Genomic DNA, 20,630 nt, shown 5'->3' with positions numbered 1-20,630 from the left:
ATGAAAGGTGATCTTGGCAAATATGTCTTTGATTTCCATTCCAACATTGAATCAGAAACTGAAGACCAGCCAACAGGGTCAAAAGAGGCCTGAAGTCACAAAAAGGCATTTAGAAAGAGAGATGATCATTATCAGAGGGAGTAGTCAGGGAGAGTCATCAACAGCAATCAACTGTATCAGGATTGTTCAAGTGCATTGTGATGGTTCCTTTTATGGATCAACTTGGATGGGCTGCTGTGAACAGATATTTGACCAAAGATTGTCCTAGATGTTTCTGTGAAATTAACATTTAAATTGATGGCCTTTGAGTACAGTCGGTTGGCCTACATAATGTGTATGACCCTTACAGAATCAGTTAAAAATTTGAAAGAACCAAGATTGGCCTCTTTTTTCTCTTTTGGTGGCACTGGAGTTTGAACTTAGGGCCAAACAACTGCTCTACCACATAAACCACTTCATCAGCCCCGCTCTCTAACAAAAAAGAATTAAGCAAACAGACAATCTTTGAATTCTATTTGTATCTCTTTCCTGGATGTCTGGCCTGCTAATCATTCTCTTAAAAGTTTAGATGGGGCTGGGAAGGTGGCTCAGTGGTAGAGCGCTTGCCTTGCATGCATGAGGCCCTGGGTTCGATTCCTCAGCACCACATAAGCAGGAAAAAAAAGCCAGAAGTGGTGCTGTGGCTCAAGTGGTAGAGCGCTAGCCTTGAGCTGAAGAGCTGAGTGACAAGTGCCCAGGCCCAGAGTTCAAGCCCCACGACCGGACACCCCCACAAAAAAAAAAGAGTTTAGAGTGGCCAAGACCCCATTATCAGGGGAGCCAATTCCAAATCTCTGTCTTTCTCTCACTGGCTCTCTCTCCCTTTTCTCTCTCCCTCTCTCCACATGCATGTATGTATATAGTGTAAACTACAGATAGCTCAGTGCTCTCTCTCTCTCACACACACACACACACACACACTAACAGAACACATCTGGTTGGTTTTAATTCTCTGGAAAACTTTCACTAAGCATGACACAACAAAAATGTTAACAATCATTGGTTCTGTGATCAAAAGTCCCTGGATGTTCATTAAATTATCCTCTGTATGTTTTTTTAATTTGTGTGTTGGTTTTTCAGTCACTACTTTAAAGATGGCTGGGACAAAAACTTTTTTTTTTTTTTTGATAATTGTCGTATGTAAACGCTAAGGTTTATTTGAGTAAATTCTTCAGAAATAAGCAAAGAGCAAACAGGATGCCACTGATACAATTGAATCCTTCCCTGAGTTGGCTTAATTACTTTGGATCATTCTGGTTGCTACTCCATCTGCTTCAGCCTTTGGGGAATGCTAGGCTGTGGGTAAGGAGAAAGAGGAAAGGAAATAGAATAAAGATAGCACCATTCTCCCTGTTGTCAAGTCAACTGAGAGGAAGCCGCAAGCCAGCAGGTGGCTGTGTGGCTGGGGAAGGAAAACTGCAGGCCCTGGGAAGCCAGAGACCAGGATGTAACCTCCACTCTGGCACTGATTGCTGTAGCCAGGTCCAGATACTTGCTCATTTGCACCCAAGTCTCAAGTGTTCCCTAAAACTGATAGCCTGATTAACATCATCCCAAACACCTTTCACCCTAACATTCTATCACTCCATAAAGGCTGGCACGTATTAAAATTCTTCTAATTGAATAATTCAGAAAAACATTTGTGTTTAGGATATTTTTGTCCTACCTCAATTCTTTGACAGGAGGTAGGTTCCATTACCTTTAAAATCTGAAAAGTGAAAGATTTAGCATTTGCCTTAACCTGTTCTTGTAATTCTGAGCAAGGTCTTTGAAATTCAGATTTGGGGAGCATAACATTTACAGCTTGTGCTTCTCCCGGCTTCCTCTTAGCCCATCAAGCCCATTCAACATAGCATCATATTCAAAGGCTTAAATATTAAACACACGAATATCTCTCCCATCTTTCTAATCCCAAACTACTAGGCTGGAGGTCCAAAGACCCTGCCAATTGGCGCCCACTGTCACCTTGGCCAAGGGAATTGGTCTGTTTTCTGTTCTTTCTCTGTAAAACAAGAACTAAATAACTGGAGAGGTTCTTTGTAACTGCAGAATTCAGTGGTTAACATGCAGTTGGCAGCTTTTCCTTCTTAAAAGAGACTACTCTTTTCCACACAAAAGACAGCCGGTCAGGTATCAATGCTTCAGGCTTGAAAGCCCACTCCCCCCCACCCCCAGCAGGCCCCAATCCACAGCTCCCACATGCTTGAGGAATTCCATGCACCAGGAATATCTGCACACAGCACGCAGAACCCCTGCACATCCCTGCAATGGTGACACAGCTCCTCCACAAATGGTGACACAGCTCTCCCCACCGTGTTATTATTATGTGTCCCCGCTCTTAGCAAATCCCCCTTGGAGAATTCCACTCACTGAGACCACTGGTTGGTGGGAGCTTTTGTTCTTTTTCTGCTTCTGGAGATGGAGGCTGAACCTGCTTCGGCAAAATCACAGCTTGGACTGGCCACTCACCGACATCTGGAAAGCCAAAGAGCACCCCCCACCCCACCCCTCCCCACGCCCCCTCCTGGTTGCTAGGAAGTGGTGATTGGATGAAAATAAGGTTTTAAAAATACTCCTTATAAACCTCCACCCACACACCCTGTAAGGGTGGGGGAGGGGGTGTCATGCATTTGAGACAGGATTGTGATCCTGACCTGCAGCTCAGGTATCTTTTTACCCAGTTGACTTAGGTGTCCCAAGCTAAATGATTAATCAGAAAATTGAGATGAAGTCACTTCCCTGTGTTTGTTGGTGTCTTGTTTTGTTTTAATACTGTGTGGCTGCAGATGTAGGTGTCTGCTGACTGGCCAGGTTATTGCTGGAGAAACTGGTGGATGTCCAACTCCCCCATACTTTGGGTCCCCAGAGAAGCCCTTAGAATAAAGATGCTGAGTGGTAACTATGGACACACAGCAGGGAAAACCCTGAGCCATCACCCAGTGCAAACCATCAGCACCTCTCTCCTATCCAGTGGTCCCTGTTCTCACACACTGACTCCTTGTTGGCTTCCTGACAGCCTTCTGGGGCTTCCCCTTGTTCTCAGAACAAGGCTTTGACTGATCATGCTTGTAAGTTCCTCCTCCACACCCATTGACAGAGGCTGAGTACATTATTCTTAATTTTCTTGGGCTGGCTGCTTGTTACTACAGCTCATAAGCCTCACTTCTACTCTTCTCTTTTCATTATGTAGGGGAGGAAAAATAGCTTTTCCTCAAATAATACTAGAATTGAGGCTGAGGACTCTCTTAACAATGAACAGATGAACAGGAAAAAAAAAATCACATTTATTTGCTACAAGTGTTACATGACATGGGAGCCTTTTTGCAATGAAATGAACAGACAGGCAACTGTGTATTTTTATGCTCAGTTTAGATAGAGACTGGACAGTTATTGTGAAATAGAATTACACAAGAGACTGTGATCTCATGGTAGTAAACTGGCCTTGACGAGGCCTGATTGCTCAAAGGCTTCTCTGAGTCTCTGTATGCTTCTCCTGGACCAAGGAAAATACCTCTCACAGAGTTCTTGGCTTCATGGATTGGCTTCATGGGAAGGTCAGAAAGGCATTTGTTTTTATGGCCTGTTTCAGGGGAGATAGGAGAGAGAAAGTGCGTTGATTGCTTTCTGAATTGCCAAGATGCCAGTCTTCAAAGGCTTCATATCATGTACAACTTTATATATAACTTTATATATATATATATCATATACTACTATATATAGATATATTTATATCATTAAGTGCTTTCTTCTTCATCTTTCATTAGCAGGGCTGCAGCCATGAACCCGGTTTTGATGCAGAGGAGTCTTTCCTAAACTGCAGGGTGGTATTTTCAGCATTTGTGTTTGTTGGTGAGGAGAGCACTGCATGGATGTAGATGGTGTAGCAAGCACAAGGTTTTCATCATCTTTTATTTAAAAATAAAAGATGAAATTCAGTAAACTTTTCTGGGAACACAAGGGACCAGACCTTTTCAGGGAGGAGTGGTAATGCTGGCCTTCCTCTAGGACTTAGGCATGCCTGGGCACCTTGGGGCAAGTCTGGAAGACGAGAAATGTAGGATTATCTGGATTCCATTTGCACCAGTGGGTCTGAACATTGCCCATGGCTTAGACTCACCTGAGGAAGTTTGAAAACTCCCCCAGATAATTAAGTCAGAATCTCTGAGGAGGAGATTAAGTCATCCCTAACCTTCACATTTATCAAGGGGGCGGGGCGGGGCTCTTACACGGAACTTGTAAGAAGGTGACAACCGCTGATGTGAGTGTACTGAGGGACATCCTAAGTGTTACTCCATTGGTGCAGTTTTCCTAGGGGTCACTTGATGGAAAATTTTCCTCACTTTCTACAAGATGCCCAAGGGAGAGAGAATCACTTTTCCCCCTCTGGTCATGGTCATAGTAGATAATATGTCTAGCAATGTGTTAGCTAACTTATTTCCAGTATAAAAAAGAAGCTACACTGTAAATAAAGGCACAGTGCTTTTTATGTTTAAGTTCTTATTTGTGAAAAGGCCTTTCTTCCTTTCTCTCTCTTTCTCTTTCTCACTCTTTTTCTCACTTTCTTTCTTTCTTTTTCTTTCTTTCTCCCCCCTTCTCTTTCTCTCTCAAGGAGCTTGAACTCAGGTTCTGGGCATTGTCCCTGAGCTTTTTTTTTTGCTAAAGGCTAGGCTTTACTACTTTGAACCACGGCTTTACTTCTGGTTTTCTGGTGCTTAACTGGAGATAAGAGTCCAAGGGCAGGAAACTCCTTCGAAACTAGGATTACAGGTGTGAGCTACCAGCGCCTGGCTATAAAGACCTTATTTTTAAAACCACTTCTAGTTGGAGATGTGATGATAACTTAAATCAAAGATGTTCAAAAATGATACGTTCTTCTAAATCCAGCCTGAAAATTCATGTTGGGGGTCTTTGGGAGTGAGGGGCTATAATAAAAGTGTGAACAAACAACCCCAGAAAGTGTGTTTTCTTGGTGATTGTTGAATCAACTTCTTTAGGTGGAGAGATCTCTGAAACAAAGGATTTACTGTGCCTTATACAAAAAGACCCCTTTCAGGGATAAGTTCCAGCAGCAAGCTAGACAGTAGTTGGAAAAATGTCTGCCAGACCAGTAAGTCAAGAGCAATTTGTTTATATAAACAACTCAAGGCAGAGTAAATAGGTTATAGGTAAGAGGGGCTGGTTAGGATGGTGTGGGGGAAATCTGAGGTAAGAGGACTGTCACTAAAGGAAGAATTTGATGCTTTGTTGTGTGGTTGTTATTGTTAAGGTGATGTACAGAGGAGTTACAGTTACATAAGTCAGGTAATAAGTACATTTCTTTTTGAACAGTGTTACCCCTCCCTCATTTTCTCCCAGTTTTTCCATACCTAACCCCTTTCCCCCAAGTAGTATAGTTTGTTTCCAACATAGTATCTGTGAAGTGTCACTGCTGAATTAGTTCACCCTTTGTCCCACTATTTCTGTGCTTCTTCTTCCTCTCTACAAATCAGATAAACTTATATACAAGGCAAAGGGTACAGAAATTAAAAAAAAAACCGTGCAAAACGAAAAAAAACAAAAGAAAGAAAGAACTGCAAGCAGTTGTTTCATTTCTTGGAGTTCATTTCAATACTCATTATCTTATATGACCATATTCACATAGCTCTTCAGCCTTTGTGATCCTGTCTTAAGAATATCCTCCTTCGGTCTCACTGTGTGAATGTTTAGAGTCCTGTTTCATTTGTCATGTCCAAGTGTAATTTTTCCGTCTTTTACTATCCATTGGGTTTACTTGTAGATTTATAGGCACATTGTAATGATTAGAAATGAGGGAAAACATGCAGCCTATGTTTCTTTGGATCTGGCTTACTTTGCGTAAGTAATTTTTTCCAAGTCTTTCCATTTCCTTACAAATAGGGCCATGCCACTCTTTCTGATGGAAGCACAGAATTCCACTGTGGATATGTACCCCCATTTTTTGATCCACTTCTTCACTGGATTGTTCATCTGCGTTGATTCCACAGCCTTTATTTTTTGAGACAAAGTGTCACTATGTAGCCCAGGCTGGCCTCATCATTTTCTGCCTCAACCTCCAGAGGACTGGGATTACAGATGTGTATCACTATACCCAGCTTATAAGATGTACACATTATTAAAACATTATACATTATATATATATAATGTATAATATATATACATTATATATATATAATGTATAATATATATACATTATATATATATATATAAAATTATACATTTTTTTTTTTTGGTCGGTTGTGGGGCTTGAACTCTGGACCTGGGTTCTGTCCCTCAGCTCTTCAGCTCAAGGCGAGTGCTCTACCACTTGAGCTACAGCGCCACTTCCGGTTTTCTGGTGGTTTATTGGAGATAGGAGTCTCACAGTCTCTCCTGCCCGGGCTTGCTTTGAACCTCGATCCTCAGATCTCAGCCTCCTGAGTAACTAGGATTACAGGCGTGAGCCACCAGAGCCCGGCAAATTATACATTTTAAATACCACCAATTAGATAGTTAGGTCTCTTAACTGAGATTCCAGGTATCTTTGTGTTTTCAAATATACTTTAGAAAGTATAAAGTGAAACATATTCCTGAGACTATTTAATTGTGTTTTTCATGTATACATTTTCTTATCCCTTCATCTTCTTTGGCAGCTTATCGTGTCATAGCTGAATAAGTTCTTGTTGGGATAAATTATAAATAAGTGGCCATTTGTCCTAAGATATTTGATATTGTGGTAAATCAGGCCTTGGTGACCTTCAAATGAAGAGGAGTGGGGTTGGGAAGGTGGCTCAGTGGTAGAGGGCTTGCCTTGCATGTCTTGCATGCATTAGGCCCTGGGTTCGATTCCTGAGCACCATATAAACAGAAAAAGCTGGAAGTGTTGCTGTGGCTCAAGTGTAGAGTGCTAGCTTTGAGCTGAAGAGCTGAGGGACCCCAGGCACAGAGTTCAAGCCCCATGGCCAACAGTTATAAAAATGCATGGAACCTTATTGCTATGTAGAAAAAGACAAGACTGATGCTCACTGCTAGAAGTCAAGGCAGTGCTTACCAAATTTTTGTGATTAGGGTAATAAGTGGAAGAGGCTACAAATAGGACTTCCAGGGTTATGATCTCTGCCTGGCACAAGCATATGTACAGGTTACAAAGTTTCTTTGGTGTGTATGTATTCTATTTCAAACAAAACTTTTAGAAAAGGAGAGAAGTATTAGGAGTAGTAATGGATCCATCTTAATGTGTTGGGATGAACATTTAGACACACACTTTTTAATTTTTAATATTTTAAAGGTGATGTACAGAGGGGCACAAGTAAAGAGTGCATTTCTTTTGGACAATGTCACCTGACACACAACCTTTTCTAATTTGTTTTGATTATTAAAAAAAAAATCTGGGGCTGGGAAGGTGGCTCAGAGCGCTTGCCTTGCATGCCCGAGGCCCTGGGTTCGATTCCTCAGCACCACACAAGCAAAAAGAAAAAAGCCGGAAGTGGCACTGTGGCTCAAGTGGTAGAGCGCTAGCCTTGAGCTGAAGAGCTGAGGGACAGCACCCAGGCCCAGAGTTCAAGCCCCACGACCAGACAAAAAAAAAAAAAAATCTGTTCTGACCTCATCCCTACAGTCATGACTAGAAATACAAAGTCAAATCCATGCTGAACTTTTAACTACAGGAATAAAAGCATTCTGTTTTATTTTCCTGGTGCCTCTTAAGAAAGTCCTTTCTGTATTGCTCTTGGAGAGAAGACATTTTCATTGTTCTTGCTGCCCCCCCCCCCCAAAATAGTTTGCTTTGTCAGATAGGCACACTCAGCTGCTCATATGTTATGTGATAGTCCACAAAGGAGGCACCCAGAGGAGATAGAGAACTGGTGGGAAATAACTTGAAACTCTCTACAGGGAATTCTTGTGTGTCTGCTCAAATCTGTGCAGAATGTGCCTAACTAATACACTCTTAGTGACAACTGTCAGGACATTATTTAAGTATTTAATTTGACTCATGCTATGAGTTGAGGTCCATTTGCTCTGTTCAAAAATGGATTACCATTAAAGTCACCTTCTGAGAAGCATTACAATTCTTGAACTATTACAAAAAATAATTACAACTAACTCCTCTAATTTGATACCTATTTTAATATATTTATCCAAATAGCCATTATTCATTGTTATAGCCTTGTTTACATACACACACACACACACACACACACACACACACACACACACACATACACACACAGCACATGCAAGTTAGGGAACACATCCCTCTCAATATCTGTCTGACAAATTTTCAAGTCTCTTCCACTAGCTTTTCCATGGTGGACCAGGCCCCTCTGGGAAGGCCTGTGTAGTGCACAGTACTACTGTGGTAGCGTGAATACATTTACCTCAATAAGAGTGAAGTATTAGCATGTCCACCTGGCTGGGAATCCCTCAGTGCCAGCTTGGACAGTCATCATATGTTCAGGTTCTTTGCTTGGATCCTGTTTCTGTTTCTCAATGGCTCCAAGCACGAGCAAAGAGTAAAAGTAGACTTTATTTACCAGCAACTAATATCCCAACTACATGTAGAGAAGGTAAAGTAGAAATGCTGCTGTGGCCACTTACAGCTGGGTGACTGAGGTTGCTTCACGTTTCTGTACTTTACTTTCCTATGGTGAAAAGATGAGCTTAATGATTCCTACATTATGAAGCTGTGTAGCACATCAAAAAGTACTTATTAAATGTCACTTGTAAAATGTCACTTGTTAAATGTCACAAAACCTTATCATCTGTTCAGTGCATTTCCAGAAATTCACCTTGCTTTTTCATTGCAATTGATAGTTGCTAAATTTTTTATGTATTAAAATTCCATAACTTATCTCTCAACCTTTGTTGTCTCCTCTTTAAACAGTTATCTTGAATTTGGGGAAAAGAGGGTAGAATAAGTATAAGTTGGTCAATTTTTGCCAATAGTGACCAAAATAAATTAAAAGCCACAGTAGGGAGAGGAAGTTTTGATAGCCTTAAAACCAGGAAATGATATCTATGTAACTTCATAAACATTGAGCAATGGTTCTTAGAGACAGTAGAGCTTGACCTAGATGAAAGAAAGTATCTATAATTAACCTTAACACACTGTGCCCAGTTAATTAAAAGGCTGATGAATAACAGGACTATCAAAGGATCTGAGCAATAAAATAACTAAGAGCGACCTTCATGTTCTCATAGCTTTTTAGATTATCCACTATTCTGGTCAATTGAATCATCCCATCTCCCTTGAATATCCATAGTCTGAAATCAAGACGATTCTTACAATGCAATCTACAATAAAATTGTCACACAACACTTTTATCAAGCAACCAACATACCTTTCCTCCTTGTTGCTATTTTGTCCTGCAGGACCCTCTACTCAGATGAAAATGACTAGTATAATGAGTAGTTGTGTACAGAATGTTCAAGCAGAGGGCATACTTCCTTCTCCAGCTCTATAGAACAGTTAGTGGTGTTAATCTAAGAAGTACAGAGTCAGGAAGGAAAATAATTTAGATTTGCTTCTTCATTTTAGTCAATTAGTCACTAGTCACTTCCCTTCCCCACTCTACCCAGATCTAGGTTGTTAGTTGTAAGGGTAATTCAGAATTCAGAAATAGAAGACTTCTTAGAGGGGCTTGGTATGATTTGAGTGTCTATGGCTTTATCAGACTGGAGATATAATTTATAATAGTATTTCAACACTCACAGCAAGCAATATTCTTACCCATGTACATTTTGTTTGAAGTTGTCAATTTATTTGAGTCAACACATAAATGGCAATTAATAAAATTGCTTCCATCATGAGTGTTGTTTTGCTCCTATGAGCATTCTATAAATCTTTGCATCCATTCTGATGTAGAGAGTTCATTATTTATGTTGATGTTGAAACTATTGATTTGATACTTATTCTCAGCATATTTTCTATATATTCTTTTGCAAATGGAAAAATAAACTGTATGTTCTGTCAAATTTATTATATATATATGTATATATATATGTATATATATATATACATATATATATATCCATTCAACCGATTTCAGCTTTGTTTCTCAGTTTTTAATGAAGCCTTATCTTGTTTGTCCCCTACTCAGCATTAGTGAGGTATAATCAATAAATAAAAAGTATGTATTTAAGGTAACTAGAATATAGAACATGAATCTAGCTAACTACAGGATTACTTAAGAGGAGAAAGAAAAGGGGAAAAGTAAAAGAAAAGATAGAAGGTGAATAATTTTGAAGCACATTGCAAGTATATGTAAAAACTGTGCAAAGAACCTCCATGAAAGCTGTTGATCAAGAGGGAAGCAATGAAAGAGAACAAGCTCTATCATGATGGATACCAGCAGAAGGGGGTTGGGCTAACACAGAGGATGAAAAGGAGTATTATGAAGTAGATTGTATGTATGAAAACTAACAGTGAAACATGTTGAAATTGTGCTAGAGAGAAGGGGAGAGTAATAGAGGGTGAGTTTGGTTGGCCTAAGTTATAAACATGCATAGAACTATAAGTTCATAAGTAATATAACAATGTTGTATGTTGTATATATCTAGGAATTATCCATTTCTTCCAGACATTCTAATTTCTTGATGCATAGTTGTTCATAGTACCCCCTATGACCCTTTGTTATCATATCTCACGTCTTTCCTTTTCTTTGATTTTGCTACTGCTGGGGGTTAAACTCAGGGCCTAGGCACTGTCCTTGAGCTTCTTTTGCTCAAGGCTAGCACTGTACCACTGAAGCCACAGCTCTACTTCTGGCTTTTTCTGTTTATGTGGTACTGAGGAATGAAACCCAGGGCTTCATGCATGCTAGGCAAGCATTCTACCACTAAGCCACATTCCCAGCCCAACCTTTTCTTTCATCTATAATCTTGTTCTAGTCTTTCATGTTTTCTTTAACTAAAGCTTTGTCAAATTTGTTTATCTATTCAGCAAACCAGCTCTTAGTTTCACCATCTTTTCTCTTTTTTGGTTGTTGTTCAATTTCACTCACCTTGTCTCTGACATTTGTTATCTCTTTCTGTTAACTTTGAGTTTATTCTTTCTCAAGTTTCTTTTAAGACAGATTATTTAGATACGATCTTTTGTATTGTAGCCACTTATCACTATAAAATTCCCTTTTTAAATTAACTGTTCGTTATATTCTGTAGGTATATTAGAATACTCTTCTTGTTCTTTACCAGAGTTGGAGAAGGCTAGTTCCTCCACAAACCCTTGTATTGGAGCTCGGAAAACCCCACTTGGCTCTTCCAGCTATACTGTGTGGTTTTATTCTCCCATGTCTATGATAGTTCCCCTTACTCTCATCTCTTCCAATTTTCCCACCTCCACCATCATCATTCAGGTGTGGCTTTGGGTTCAGGCTACTTACTACTTACTAGCTTCTAGAGACTAAATAGTAACTTTAACCCAATCTCATGGACAGGTCTTCCCGCAACCACCTCTCTCAGGTGTAGAGAAACTCTACCTCACACATACCCTGGCTCATTCCTCTTTACAGCCTATAAGGCATTGCTATCTGCTGCTTTCAGTGACTTACTTATTAGGATGGTTTTTATTCTGTTTGTTGGCTTCTGTATTAAGCAGTCTTCTCTCTCCAAAGCTTTAGGAAACCCGTGGCACAGGGAAATATGAGGACCTCTGTGATTGTACTATGTTCACTGTTAACCTCTCTTCCCTTTTTGTTAGCTCTGCTGGGTTCATGAGCCAGCCTCAAATATTTCACTTGTTCCAGCAAAGATGTCATTATGATAGATTTCTTATATGAGAATTGCTGAATCAAAGGATGAGTGCATTTCAGTGATTACAGAAGCTGTTAGAATGGTTGTATTGATTCACTCTTTGCCTAGCAGTGAGGGCAGCTATTAGAGCCTGATTTTCCTTTACAAACTGGGGAGTCACCAAGATTTTGCATGAGCAGCCAAGGTGCTATTTTGGCTAAATTCTCTGAGTGCATTTTATCTTTCTGCTATTGAAAATTCCACAACTCCTGGGTTGCCAGTTTAGATCCAGTAGGAGATGTCTTTGTGGATCCTGAGTAAGCGTTTTCTCTTTTTAAAATTTAATTTTTATTGTTATTATAAAGGTGATATACAAGGAATTATAATTATGTAAGTCAGATAAAGAGTACATTTCTTTTTGGACAATTTATCCCCTTTCCTCGCTTTAAAGGATTAATTCCTAGAGACTTGGTTCTAAGGAAGTAGATGGCAAGTATGTGTGGCATGCATACCAAGACTGGATTTTGAAATAAACTGAAACATGGAACATGGAAGTCATAAATGCTTGGAAAATATTGTCATTTTAACATTTTTGAAGGGGAGGAGTTTAGAGTTCTCACTAGGTTGCCACGTGACCTGGGTAAAAACCAAATAGTCCTTATCAAATCCTTGTGGGGGAGGGGGGGAAAAGACTATTAAATGAACATTTCCCATGAAAAAACTGTGATCTTAAGTTAGGTAATTTGTTTGTGGTTATATAAGTGACTGTTAAGATTGATTGAAATCGTGTTTCTCTGACAAAGAGAATAAGGACGGGGAAGTAAGCATTTTCTTTCATGTCTGTGGGATTTCTTTCCTAATGCTATGCTCTGTTGATACTTTCAAGGCACATTTTCTTGCTTCATCAGGAGTTTGTGTTTATCTAAAAAGATATATAACTTTCCATTTCATTGATCTTTTCTAATATTTTTCTAGTGCTACTTCATATGTCTCATTTCGATGCTTATTGCTTCTTTCTGCTAACTTTTGGCTTAGTTTATTCTTCTGTCTGTCAGGTCTTCACCAGACAATGACTCTGAAGTCAACTTGATTTCCATAAGTATAAGAAATGATTCTTTTATTTTATGTTGGCTGTCCATCCTGTGATAATTTTGTTAACGCAGCCCTGAAGAGACTAAGAGGTAGTGAGGATTCAGGAAGAAGATAAAAAGTATTTGTTTCCAGCTGTGGACTGAGCTCTAACTGTCTGACCTGAATAGTGCTAGGGAAACTCTTTTATTCCTCATTAAAAGCAGAAACTTAAACCACTTTTTAATACTAAAAAAAAAATTCCTGCTGGCTTTCCCAAAGGAAATTACAATGAATAGCTTCCTTATAGTTCAGTGTTTGAACAATGAGGAATAAACCAATAGCAAGTATTCGGTCACTGCTAAATCTCCCGAATTATGCTGTGCTTTTTATCTGTATGAGAAAACCAGCTCTCAATTTCGCAGAACTCTCCATGGCTTTCTTGAGTTGTGGAATTAAAATAGCGTGTTTATGACACTTTAGGACATTCAATGGTGGGTAACTATCTGAAGTGGAGAAAATGCTATGGAAAATGAACTTGTCGGCTCTATAGTATATTACATACATGACAGTCTGATGGTGCCATAGTGTAAATATTTGTGTTTATATAGCCTCACTCCCCTCCCACCCCCAATTCATATGAGGAAGTGGGGCTTCTGGGAGATTGTTGGAGAACAGAACTTTCATTAATAGATTGCTGTCCTTGTAAAATAGTACTTTCCACTATGTGAGGACAGCTGGAAAATGCCATCTACGCATCAGAGAAAGAGCCTTCACCAGACACAGAATCTGCTAATAATTGTATTTTTTACTTCCAAGTCTGAGTGGGAAAAGAAATTTTTGTTGCTTGCTAGCTTCTGTGTCTGTGGTGTTTTGTTAGACCAGCCTAACCAGACTTAGACATCTGATAATAAGGACACTAACAGGTATTTGGAATTTTAGAGATATTTTAGACAGAGGTAAAAGTGCTAAGCAGTAATGTAAGAAAATTAGCAGATAATATCATCTTAGGGAGCTCTTGTTAGCTGCTGTATGTCCTTATTTCTAATTTCCATGGCAACCCTATGTAAGAATGCAACTTCTTCTTTTTCTTCTTCTTCTTTTTTTTTTTGAAACTCAAGGCATTGAGTTTCTTTGTGCTCAAGGCTAGTGCTCTACAACTTGAATCAGAGTACCACTTCTGGCTTTTATGGGGTAGTTTATTGGGGAAAATAGTCTCATGCATTTCCGGCTGGGGCTGGCTTTGAATTGTGATCCTTAGATCTCAAGTCTCCTGAATAGCTTGGATTATAGATGTATGCCACTGGTGCCCAGCTGCAACTTCTTTTTAAGTGCAGGCTGGAACTTAAAAGTCTGCATGCCGTGCCCAGAGCCTCATGACTAATAAGTAATTGTGCAGGATTTAAACCTATATTTACATTGCTTCAAAATGTTTTCTATTCTCATGGTAGTGTACTTTTCACCAGCTAAATTGGAATTAGACACAAGCAACACATTTATTTAGTATAAATATGTCCTAAATATCTCATGCGGTCATACTCATTTTGTTTCTCTGAAGTTCAAATTTCACTGAATGCCCTGCATTTTTTAAATAGAGCAAGTAAATTTGACCAGTAAAATGTTTTTATTTTATCATTTGAAAGGAGAGAATGTTCTATTTGACTCTTGAAATCTCTGAAAAGGGAAGTTGAGGCCTTTTTGATTGCCATATGAACTAACTTTGACCCTGTCCCCCAGAAGATTGTTTTCTTTCAACTAAAACCTTGATATTGCTAAGAAACCCATCTACTGATGATTTACTAAGCACTGCCATTTGAAAGTTTTTGCAGAAACCAGTCAAATGTCAGACTAAATTCTGAATTATTTCATTCATCACTCTGAAAAATGCTGAGCATTTTGCAAGAATTCCTGGAAATATGTAATGATGGCAATGTTGATATCAGTTTGTAGCTGTCCACATAATTATTTATAAGCTCATTGAAACGCTGTTTTGAAATTGCAACTTTTAATCTCTATGTGAGTCAGCTTTGTACTACTATTATGAAATACCTGACACAGGCTATTTGTATAAAAAGAATATTTACTTAACTCACAGTGTGAGAGGTTTAAAGTACAAGACTTTAAAGGCCATTGATCTGGCCTTTGGTGAGAGTGGCAGATAATGTCATGATGTGTGTGTGTGTGTGTGTGTGACAGTTCATATCACCAACCAGACAGAGACCAAGGTCCCACAGTCCCCTATGAAGGCATGCACCCAATAACCTAAGGATTTAGCACTAGGTCCTTCCCTCCCAAAATTTCCCTCCACCTTCCAATAGTGGCGGGCTGTAACTAAGACTAGAATCACCTTGGAGATCACTGATACCACATACATAGCAGTCACATTATTTAATTTTTGGCTTATAGCTGCTTTATTTTATTTTATTTTTGCTCTTTCATGCTTCTTTTCTGAATAAAGTATGTAGGAAAGTGACGTTCTCAGTTGCCATCTCCTTTAACATATTGGAAATGATTTCTTGGCAATCTACATGATTCTTTAGAGGCTTCTTTAAGCCCTTGAGTTGAAATAACCATCATTTCTCCCCATCATTTTCTTCAGATTATGACCAACTGATTTTTGTTTTAATATCTACTCCTCTGTTTGAATCAAAGCTCCTTAAGAAAGGCGACTCTATCAGTCTTGTTTATTTCTGTTTCTATAAAACTAGAATGGCCTGCTATGTAGTATGTTCTTGAAAGACCTTCGTTGAAAGAATGAATGACTACATGAATGAATAAATTATTCTTATACTAGTACCTCATTGTCCATTGACATTTAACTTTTTTCTTTGTTGGTTGTGGGCCTGCAGTCTGAGCCTGGGCACTGTCCCTCAGCTATTCAGCTCAAGGCTGAATAGCTCTACTACATGAGCCACAGTGCCACTTCCGGCTTTTTCTGCTTATGTGGTGCTGAGGAATTGAACCCAGGGCCTCATGCATGCAAGGCAAGCACTCTACCATTGAGCCACCTTCCCAGCCCCTTATTGACTGTCATGTGTTTTTCTTCCAAACAGACTTTAATTACTTCTTCAAACATTTCTCTCCAATCTCATCTGAAAATACATTGAATTTTTACATTTGTGAAAACTTGATACATTTTAGTAGACTCCATCTCTACATCTCTCCATTTAATTAAACAAAAACCTTCTCTTATGCCTCCAAGTTTAAAAGATAACTCTTAATTTTTAGTCATAAAACGGTTAGCACTAAATGACTTGAGGTAGCTTTAATCTAAAAAAGATGAATACATTTCAGACTGGAAGTTTTAAGTTGTAGGTGCTTATTGCACTTGCCCCAGAGGTGTAGCTTTGAGGTGAAGCCCAGAGGTGACCAGAGTGCAGACTGCTTCATTTAGTACCAGGGATTCGGAGGCATGGCTGGAGGAAGCCGCAGCGATGCTTGAATACATTTCAGTTTATCAATATCTTCTTCAAGAAGAAATGAAGTATTAGTGACAAGGTTTGTTCATATAGCTGTAGTTTTGAGATAGACTCTTGCTATGTAGACAGCATTAGCCTTAAGCACTAGAATCTCAAGATGTGAATTGCCACAGCGAGGTGGCCTTTTTACATATTTTGCTTTATTATTTTTAAGGGTTTTTGTTGCTGTTGTTTTATTTTTCAATGTGCTGGGGTTTGAACTCAGGGCCCTGCACTTGCTAGGCAGGCCTACTGCTGAGCTACTCTGCCAGTCCTTGTTTTATTGTGATAACCTGCTCTGCACTGATATAATATATATATATACACATATATATATATATATATTTTTTGTTGTTGTTGTTGTTGTTGGTCAAGGGTCTTGAACTCTGGTGCTGTCCCTCAGCAGTTCAGCTCAAGGCTAGCACTCTAGCACTTGAGCCACAGTACCACTTCTGGCTTTTTCTGCTTATTTGGTGCTGAGGAATAGAACCCAGGGCCTCATGCATGCAAGGTAAGCACTCTACCACTGAGCCACCTTCCTAGCCCTGATATACATATTGATATTGACTATAAAAACATTTATGTGTTTCAATGTTAAGAACTGCTCCAAGAACTTTAAATAGCATGTGGCCTTTGTTATCTTTCAGATATCTGAAAAATGGGCCAAATTTTTAGATTTCTGATTTCCACATCTTATATTTTTTAGCATATTTCACTAAATCACAGTATCTGGATATAGGGGCTATATGGTTGGAAAATGAAAGACTTTATTAAATGAGTATTTTTCAACACAGGACTTGGCCATCAATAAACAGTAATTTTATGAACATAGGTTCTAATTTTTAAGTGTCTGTAGTTGCTTAAACTAAGATTTCTATGTAACAATAGATACTATCACAGCCTATTCATGCCTCAATGATTTCTTTTACAATTTATGCTACATTCTAAACCACAAGCTGTGCTGGGCATTTCCTTGAAAGCGAGACTCTATAAAGAACATCATTCAGAGAGAGATGATAAATACCCTAGTATAAATCTCTTTATCATGACATTTAGAATAAAGGAATTATTTTAACCAGTATAACATAGTAGTACTGTACAGATTAATCTGAGGGCAAATTCAAATAATTTAGTGAAAATACCTTTTCTCTAGCTTTGCTTGTTATCTCTCATTGCTTAAATTTGAATGAAATATTGTCTAACTTACTATTGGCTTGATTAAAAGCAATCTAAAAAATTTTTTTACTTTTATTATTAAGTTGTTGTACAGAGTGATTACCATTTCATAATTTAGGTAATGTGTACATTGGACAATGTCACCCCAAATTAACTTTTTACTTTTTTTTTTTTTGCCAGTCCTGGGGCTTGAATTCAGGGCCTGGACACTGTCCCTGAGCCTCTCTGTGCTCAAGGCTAGTGCTCTACCAGTTGAGCCACAACGCCACTTCCAGCTTTTTCTGTTTATGTGGTGCTGAGGAATCGAACCCAGGGCTTCATGCATTGCTAGGCAAGCACTCTACCACTGAGCCAAATTGCCAACCCTCGAGCCACATTCCCAGCCCCCAAATCAACTTTTTGATTATCCTTTTTTTTATTTATTTATTTATTTTTGGTCCGGTTGTGGGGACTGAACTCTGGGCCTGGGCGCTGTCCCTCAGCTCTTCAGCTCAAGGCTAGCGCTCTACCACTTGAGCCACAGCTTTTTTCTTTTTTGCTTATGTGGTGCTGAGGAATCGAACCAGGGCCTCAGGCATGCAAGGCAAGTGCTCTACCCCTGAGCCACCTTCCCAGCCCTTGATTATCCTTTTTGATCAGGAATTATTCTCATCTCTGACCAGGTTTTGACTCAAGAGTGAAAGGCAGGAAGAGGAGGGAGAGGTGGCTCTGCAGATTTTTTTAAGGTATTAGTTATTTGTCTTTTGAGGAGAGAAACAGATGCAACTTTGCAGTGAACACAGGCCCTTGTGTTCTCTTCCTAGCCCACCCTTTACCACCAAGCAGTGCTCAACTGAGTGCTGCTTATTCAACGCATGCAAGTAGCCTGTAGGGAAAAAGACTCCATGCTTATGAAGTAATCACTTGAACCTTTCAGATAGGCAAGTAGCTTAGCTTCTCTGTGCTTTATTTTTTTAATCTGTAAATTGAACATAATAAGTATACAAAGTTGATATTGGCTAATCTTTTAGGACATGATTAAATGCTAGCAAAACCAATTTTGCTTACCAAGCAGGAGTTGTTTGGAAGAGACAATTCTGCTGGATTCCTTGTGCTGGCGGAGCTTGCTTCTGCATAGACATTAGACAGACTTTTTTGCAGCTTTTATGATTGCTCAGTTTAAAGAAATCATCAATCCAGAAGTTGATGGAAGATGAAAACCACTACAGAGCTGGGCACCAGTGGTTCACATCTGTGATCTTGGCTACTAAAGAAGCTGATATTTAAGAATCATGGTTTGAAGCCAGCAGGAAACTCCATGAGACTTGCATTTCCAATTTAACTAGCAAAAGCTGGAAGTAGAACTTTGGCTCAAATGGTAGAATGCCAGCTTTGAGCAAAAAAGCTACGGGAGAGTTCCCAGATCTTGAGTTTAAGCCCCAGTTCCCACAGAATAAACAAGTAAATAAAGGAAAATGAAAATCACTACGAAGACAAGTGGGAGAATGGAACCTTAGTATTTTTCTAGATGCACCAAAATTTACTCAGTCCCTCAAGCCTCCAGATTTTGGGATTTTCTTTGTTTCTTAACTTTGTCTCAACTTCCATCCTGTTCCAAATTCTGGGGGCTTGGGGTTTTGTTTCTCCCACTGTGTTTTTCATGTTAGCCCATTTTCATCATGATGGATGTAGTTTTGGTCCTCTTTTCCTTGAATGATGACAAGAATTCTCTCACTGGTCCTGGGGTTATGCATATGGCCCATCCATTTCTATCCACATGTCCGCTAAACTTTTATTAAAGAAAAAAAATTGCTTCAAGATCCCTGGTGAAGTGTGTAGAGAGGACTTTCTTCAGCACCATCTTGTTAGGTACAGGGACCACTGCCATCAGTGGGGAGAGAGAATCGGGGTCAATTTCAAGTACAAGTGGAAATTCATAGCTGAGGGACAGGTTGGGGGTAAGATCAGTGGATAGAAAACTACTGAGGGGAAGTATCAGTGGTTCACAGCATTCTTGCTAAACTGAACTAGAGGACTCTTGCTGAAGGCATAGAAATGTGATCAGAGCAGGGGAGGTAAAGGAAACTGAGGAAGCTCAGGGGGAAGGATGCTTGCTAAACTGATTTACCAGGTTCCTGCCAAACCTGGATTTTACAAGACTATGCCTATACGGGCCTAAGTTCAGTCAAAGAATCTTTGTTATCTTGTCCATGAAATGCCCTCCACACTGCTGTTAGAGCAAGTTTTCCAAAATGGTCAGTCTAATGAAATTCCTTTTGTGTACTTACTTCTCAGTGTCCTACTTGACAGAGGGCATTCATTTGCCTAACAGGTTAAAGTTGGTGTATTGTCATCCTCAAAAAGACATGTGCGGGGCTGGGAAGGTGGCTCAGTGGTAGAGCGCTTGCCTTGCATGCTTGAGGCCCTGGGTTTGATTCCTCAGCACCACATAAGCAGAAAAAAAAAGCCAGAAGTGACTCTGTTGCTCAAGTGGTAAAGCGCTAGCCTTGAGCTGAAGAGCTGAGGGACAGCGCCCAGGCCCAGAGTTCAGGCCCCACAACCGGACCCCATCCCCACCCCCCCAAAAAAAAGACATGTGCAAATTTTAACCTCTGCTACCCATGAAATTGACTTCTTTGGTAACAGGATGCTTGTAGATGGAATTAGGGAACAGGTCTCTAGATGAGATCATCCTGGATTAATAGGCTGGCCCTATGGCTGATGACAATTGTCTTCCTAAGAATGAAGAAACACAGACAGGGAAGAGAAAGACCCAGATGCATTTCTTCAGGTAGAGAACATCCAATCCTGGCCTTTTAGCTTCTGGGGGTGCTAACAATCTTTGGCTTTCCATATTTGTAGACAAATGACTCCTGTCACTCAAAGAAAGTACACATTCTGGATGGTGTTCCTTTTAGCTGAATAATTGGCCAAGCAGAAGACAGAACCCTTTGGGAAGCTAGAAGTGTGGTTCTAACTTTAGAGAGTGCAGAGATCTTCCTAGTGGGAAACATTTTTCTGAGTACCTCCAGAAAATAGGAAGTTGGGATACTGGAAGAATTAAATATGAATTACTGCTTTTTTTAACTTCTAAACTGCTCACCTAAATTTTTCTTACTATGATTTTTTTCCCCAGTGAATATGTAGGATTTAAATTTTGTCTTTCTTTTTTAGCTCCAAATTCTT

The 20,630-nt window shown here is 39.5% G+C and overlaps 1 long non-coding RNA gene across 1 annotated transcript; it reads right to left on the bottom strand.

Annotated features, from left to right (window-relative positions):
* Nucleotides 1-3,405: 3,405 nt before the first annotated feature.
* LOC122107323 lies at nt 3,406-9,451 on the bottom strand. The gene is made up of 3 exons (XR_006147343.1): nt 9,375-9,451; nt 8,632-8,675; nt 3,406-3,619 (listed from the first exon to the last, which is right to left on the bottom strand). It is a non-coding gene; the product is annotated as an uncharacterized LOC122107323 (long non-coding RNA).
* Nucleotides 9,452-20,630: the final 11,179 nt, after the last annotated feature.

This window comes from Dipodomys spectabilis, unplaced genomic scaffold (assembly GCF_019054845.1).
Source record: "Dipodomys spectabilis isolate Male_0828 unplaced genomic scaffold, ASM1905484v1 ptg000051l, whole genome shotgun sequence".
In the NCBI taxonomy this organism is placed as follows: Eukaryota; Metazoa; Chordata; class Mammalia; order Rodentia; family Heteromyidae; genus Dipodomys; species Dipodomys spectabilis.
Note: the sequence above shows the minus strand (reverse complement) of the source record. Positions and strands in the feature narration are given on the sequence as shown.